The following is a 6368-nucleotide window of genomic DNA, read 5'->3' as shown; positions in this document are numbered from 1 at the left end:
AAGCTTACGCTTCATGGATATTTCCCTGTAGCCTTCAGTAAGGCATTTTGATTTTAAACACATTTATGTCACAAAATTTCGCGCGGGTGGGGACTGGGGGCTGATGACGTAGAAATTGAGGCAAACTTTTTTCTTTTGGCGCGCGTGCGCGCGCGCTATTCAAAATTACAACTCGATCACGTGAAAAACTTCAACCCCCCTCTGAATTTGCCTCAAATTCTACGTCAAAAACGCGCGTGCCAGGCTGGTACTATTTCAGACGAGGAATAAATTTTGTGCGCGTTTTAAGGTGAGTGAAATATCCAGGAAGCGTAAGCTTCTATTATAAATCCATGCTTCGGCAGACTATTGAGTGAGTCTATGCAATGGGTGATTGTAAAAGCTGGAAGGATAGATGGATCAGTGTTGGAAATAAGGATATTTTTAAAACTGGACCTGTGGCCTAGGTATTTTATTTAAAATAACTGTCCACGGTGCCAATCACTGTAAACGTACAAGGGCAGTGCACGCAATGTCATGGATAATTGCAATCGTAAAGTGGACTGTAAAAGATACGACTTTGATAGTTTAAAATCGTGGCAGGTTTGTTTTGAAGTTGACTATAAAGCTCGGGTTCTAAAACGAATTGTGAGCCGTATCATATAAGAATTAGAAGAAGTGTAGAACCATTTTTAACCTCGTCCTAGAAGTGAAAAATTTCGCATTTCAGGCAAATATTATTTTATAATAGATTAATACAAATAAAGACTGAAGGAACAGATATTATATAAAAAAGGACTTGGTTTGCCCAAGCCTAAAAAACAAAACGATAAGAGTTTTTTCCAGTTGACTGAAGCGCGGATATTTTATTTTTCTATATAATTTTAAAGACAATCTGTATTTTACTACTCTTTAATTCAATCTCCTGATTTAACTGGTAATGGATTTATTTCCTATAAATTAATTGAAATTAAAAATTACTTCTCTGATTTTTCATGATAAAATTTTTACGAAAATGGAATTGTTGTTGAAAAATCTGAGATAAGATATTTTATTTCAATTAATTTATAGGAAATAAATCCATTACCAGTAAAATCAGGAGATTGAATTAAAGAGTAGTAAAATACAGATTGTCTTTAAAATTATATAGAAAAATAAAATATCCGCGCTTCAGTCAACTGGAAAAAACTCTTATCGTTTTGTTTTTTAGGCTTGGGCAAACCAAGTCCTTTTTTATATAATATAATTGGGTGAACTCTTACCGAACCCCAAATGATTTTAGGCTGAAGGTAATTTTAGAAAATACTAATATAAAATGAAATCATAGTTGAGCATTTTCATTTCTTACAGTGGCTCAGAGAAGACTTCATGCAATACCTCACTGACTGGGAAGAGGATGTGCGTCAAAAAAAAACATTCGAAGGAAAACCTTTCTCAAATGAGGCAAGAAAGAAGATGTTACTGAGTCAGGAGACATTATCAGGATTAAAACAGACAAGTGAGGGTTTAAAACTAAAAACCTAACAGGGTTGCCACGGAATTTTAAGATTCAAATTCCCTGACTTTTTGGCCGAATGCCAGACTTTTCAGGTATAGCCTGACCTGTGGTAACTTTGCCTAATATTATTAATGAAAAATAATTATATTGGTTCAAATGATATTTTTATAGCCAAAGCTATGGTGTAAGTTATTCCATTTTTGCTTTCTAAAGGCGCCAAGTTTGTATTGTCGGAAAACTTCAATCAAGATCCGTTGGAAAATGAATTTAGTAGACACAGACAAGCCTGTGGTTCTGGACAAAATCCAACTTAGCAACAGGTGTGCACTAATGGTCCTAAACTAGTAGCAATCAAGAGTGGGAATATAAAAATTAAAGCTATGGGAAGGAATTGTAAATAGATGTGTTTTTATAATTATGAATCTTAGTCATTGTATGAAATTTTATTTTTTAATCTGCTTAAAATAAAAGCAATTTCATTTTGTCACTCCTAACTTAGGAACTTTCATTTAACAACAAACAGAACAAAATAAATATTACAGAGCGGGGGAGGGGAATCACATTTTATTAGAGGCGCAGTTGCTAATATCGGAAAGTTGTTGCCGTAAAGCTTTCTTTGATCTAGCTTCAGCATTTTTATGACGTTGTTCCTCCTTCATGTCATCTTTTTCATTTTTTACGTGTCCATTGGCCACCGTATTTATAAATTTAGAAAGCATTTTGTCAAACAACTTTGTTTGAAGCTCATTTGAAATATGACAAGAATCACAAATTTGTTTCCAATGTGACTGAATAGCTTCGTCCCTTATGATCAGATCTTTCACTTTTCTCGTCCTATCTAACTGCTGCTTATTTTTCTTACAAAACAGATCCGTAACAATATTATGAATTTTCGAGAAGAATTCGAAGCTATCTTTCCTTGCGTAGATTAGGGCTCCCCGATCTTGCATCTCAGTCCATTTCTTAATTGGGCATACTACACAATCCTTATCATCTTTATCACAGGACATTGCTTCGAATGTTGCACAGCCTTCTTGTGTTTTTTGAAAGGACCTCAAAAGTGTTCCCACAACGTAGAATAAGGCTCCGTCATTTCCTTTTTTATCGTGCAGCGGAACTTGAGGAGCAGCCTCACCAAACCTCAAACCTTTTTCTAAGATGTGTATAAGGAAAAAATGGACTGCTCTGGTCTTTAGAAAATCAGATATTTGCGGTTCCTGTTTATATTTGCAAAAGTAGTTATTACTATTAGATCTCTGGGGGTTCGTATAGACGTATTAAGATAAAGTACCCGCTAGACTTACAGTTACACTTGACATTGTGGACAAAATATCATTCATGAATGTTAGAGATGATTTTATGTCTTCACTTTTTTGAACATATCGCTCTTCCGGTGTCTTGGTGAATAGCTCCTTTAGATGCGACTTTAGAGCAAATATAGTTTCATTGTTTTTTAATTTTAACGCCCATAGTAAAACTGTGGAACTATTATCTTCCACTTCCATTTCATCAATAGCAGTTCGTACTGCTCCGATTGCATAATTAACAACATAATCAAACATTAGTTCATAGTCCTCTAAACCAACGATTGTGGCGTTTAATCTCTTCGGTACTTTGATAGCAGCTTCTTCTTCTTTATCACATTTAATTTTTTTCACAGTTTTCTTCTTTGGTTTTGTTTGTTTCGGTGGGGTAATTTCATTACATTGACTTGGCCCTGGTTTCATATTGTCTTCATCCATAAAATTGTCATCAAAAAGTTTATCACAAGCTGCTATTAAATCATCACAGGCGCTATCTGATTCTGAATCTGTTGAAAACAAGCGGTTTCTAATTAGATAATAAGCTTTGTGATGAGATAATCGAATTAAAATGTGAACCTCACCTGCGTCAATAACACGGGGATGATGTTTAATCCCCAAAGTTGAAAAGGTATTAAGACTAAACATTCTAAAATAAACAATTTTTATTGTTTACAAGCGTTTAATATCTTAAATTAAAAGTTCATACTCACTTTATTTTTAATTAAATTTGCATGATACTTCTCGGCTGAGCGTGACAGTCTGACAGAGTGACTGAAGTAATCAGCTCAGCTGCTCTTAGGCCTTGTCACACTCGCGCATGCGCTGAAGTTGGAATTATAATTTCCGGATTTTTGAGCCACGTGATTTGACCACAAAGAGTGACGAAGTTCCGCTTTCCGATAAATTGAGCCGATAGATCGCGCAACTAGTGGCCGTTTTTTCCGTTGGACGCCTTTTCGCGACCCTGCCTAGTCCTCTTACTATTCTTGGCCCATGATGCGATGAAGAAACTATTTCCGTCATCAAACCCATTGATTACGAAATATACAATATATATCTTTATATAATCATTTAAAAATAATGTTTTATAGCGTAGATTTTTCTCGTTTTCTTTCCCTTGGAACACGAACTTTAAGAAGCAAATACGGACGCTTTTTTCGATTTTTTAAAAAAATTCATATTTCTTTTGTTTAAATCGTTTCATTAAAATTTGATAAATATTTTAAAATGTTTAGAATTTTTTTTTAATTTACTTGAAAGTAATTTTTCTCAATACAATTCTAAATTTTCATTTTCCTCCGAATCTTCTTTTTCTTCTTCAACTTTTTCTTCATATTTTATAATTATTTTATTTACTTCATTTTACTGATAATTTGGATCATATTCTCTAAAAATCTAAATCATTCGGACGAAGATGCAAATCTAAATATTTGGATCGCTTCCATTTGGACAGGGCGCTTAAAACTGTATTCTTTAAATAGACATTTGGATCTCCCGCGAAACCTTTACCCAACCAAATGTACATCACTTTCTCTTTCATTATTAATTTTACTTCATGTTGTTTAGTCAATTCTTTTGAGCGGCTATATATATAAATAAAATGTTTTTAAGCCTTGGATTTTTTCATGTTATTTCGAAATTATTTTGTAGATTCAGCAATCGGAAAATGATTATATTGAAATTTTAAAGCCAATATAAATTTTAAGCATAAATTTCACTAAGGTAGTAAATTATCTAGGGTCAACTAATTAGCCCATATATTTAAAGTTAGAATTAAACTCATTTCAAAACTAATTAAAAAGTATTAATATTTGGTAAATATTTCAAACGTTACTCGCAAATTTCGCTTACTATTTTCCAATTGATATTCAGCTAAAAATCTGGTATTACTTGTATATAAACCAATTGTATTGACTAATAAATAAGAAGAAAATTTTAGTAATGAAAAAGGTAGTGACGCTAGATTTTTAGAGAATAAAGTTCTAGAACAAAATTGAAGTGGAAAAAAGCGGTATTTATTTCTTAAAATTAAAAAAAAGAACTGTTAAAATGAAATACATTTCCATATTAATTACATTCTTAATTACATTATCCGGCAATTCAGCAATATCGCCTACAATATTGTTGAAATAATTTTTTGCCCTTTTTGTGACTAAATGAGCGTATTTTGTTGGCGCTGGTAATGAAATTGCGTGCGTGCATCTGAAACCAAAATTATAAGTTGAACAAACAAACTTCTTTCAAAACATCGAGGATTGTAATATTACCTATCAAAAGTGTTGCACAAATAACAACTCAATTTTTCAATTTCATCTTTAACGCATTGAGTCCTAAGATCCAGTATAGTTTCGACCATTTGTTTGATTTGGCCGTAGTTGGTATTGCGTCCTAAGACGACAACGCTCAAGTTGACGTCGGGCAGCTAAGAGTAAAAACCAAAACCGAGGTTTAGATTTAATTTCGAGAAACATTTTCTCGATGAAGACTCCGCTACTGGGGTCTAACTCTTCGTTATCTTCCAGACCCGATACTTTCGTTTATACGTCGTTAAGTGATTAGTCTGAATTTGCAGATTTTCGAACTCCCCATTCAACATTTTGATTTGGTTACCGTTTAAATGACCAATGTCATCGCTACCAATTTTCAAAATGGAAGAAATAAAATCGATAATCGGTCCGTTTGGAACGAAAAGGACACGTATTTATCAACGTTCAACATGGGCTTCCATTGCCTTGGTAACAGTTTGTTGGTAACCAAACCATGTTTCTTGGCCAGACAAAATTCGTTTGTCGGTGTTTTGTACTTGCCCTAATGTAATTTAAACGAATTAACGAAATTCAATTAAACTACTATAAATGTTGATCATACCCTTACCCGAATGCATATTTCGTTGTGAAAAAGTCTTGGATCTTTTGGGGCTGGTGTAAGACTAACGGAAGTTAGGTACAATATAAAAAAAGCAAATGGGCTGGTGTAAGACTGGCGGAAGTAAGGTACATTATAGGTAAATAAAAAAAGCGAAATTATTCACTTCTAGGACGACTTTAAAAATGATTCTACACTTCTACAAATGATTCTACACTTCTACAAACTCTTATGAGGTACGTTTCACAACTTCTTATAGAACCCCAGCTAGCTACTGATCTTCAAAACTATCCCCGTGCCAAAATTTTTGAGATATCGAATCAATCGCTTTTACCAGTCCCCCTTTATGTATCAAATATCTATGGCATTGCTTCCACTGCCTGCATTATACTAAATAACTAACTGGGAGTCAGCGCATTCCTCCGTTGGTGGTAATTACATAACCACACAGAGTTCATGGTATCGTTTGAAGGTAACGCGTCGAGGGACTTCTCAATTAAAACTTTAAAAGGGACTGGAAATAAGGGCTATTTAGATTTTCCGGATAATAATTTTAGCGCTGGAATGTAAAGGCAACTTGACGAGGGGCTGTTCACACAAATTTTCGCCACGCTTGTTAAGTAAGGTACGATGCGACCGTTATTGCGAGCCTAAACCGGGGGGGGGGAGGTCATCTTGTTTTTATTTTATAAATTCATATTGCGAATATTAAGTCTAAAGAA

General features: G+C 34.1%; 2 long non-coding RNA genes across 2 annotated transcripts; one reads left to right on the top strand and one right to left on the bottom strand.

The window, feature by feature from the left end:
- Positions 1–1128: 1128 nt before the first annotated feature.
- LOC149659297 (uncharacterized) lies at positions 1129–1863 on the top strand. Its single transcript, XR_016369830.1, has 3 exons — positions 1129–1268; positions 1330–1569; positions 1691–1863. It is a non-coding gene; the product is annotated as an uncharacterized LOC149659297 (long non-coding RNA).
- Positions 1864–4690: 2827 nt separating this feature from the next.
- LOC149659296 (uncharacterized) lies at positions 4691–5968 on the bottom strand. The gene is made up of 3 exons (XR_016369829.1): positions 5656–5968; positions 5049–5589; positions 4691–4983 (listed from the first exon to the last, which is right to left on the bottom strand). It is a non-coding gene; the product is annotated as an uncharacterized LOC149659296 (long non-coding RNA).
- Positions 5969–6368: the final 400 nt, after the last annotated feature.

The sequence above is a fragment of the Phalangium opilio genome, unplaced genomic scaffold (genome assembly GCF_054372755.1).
Source record: "Phalangium opilio isolate 3A_F unplaced genomic scaffold, DU_Popi_V2 ptg000073l_1, whole genome shotgun sequence".
NCBI lineage: Eukaryota > Metazoa > Arthropoda > Arachnida > Opiliones > Phalangiidae > Phalangium > Phalangium opilio.
The sequence above is the reverse complement of the archived record's forward strand: the minus strand, read 5'-3'. Positions and strand labels throughout refer to the sequence as shown.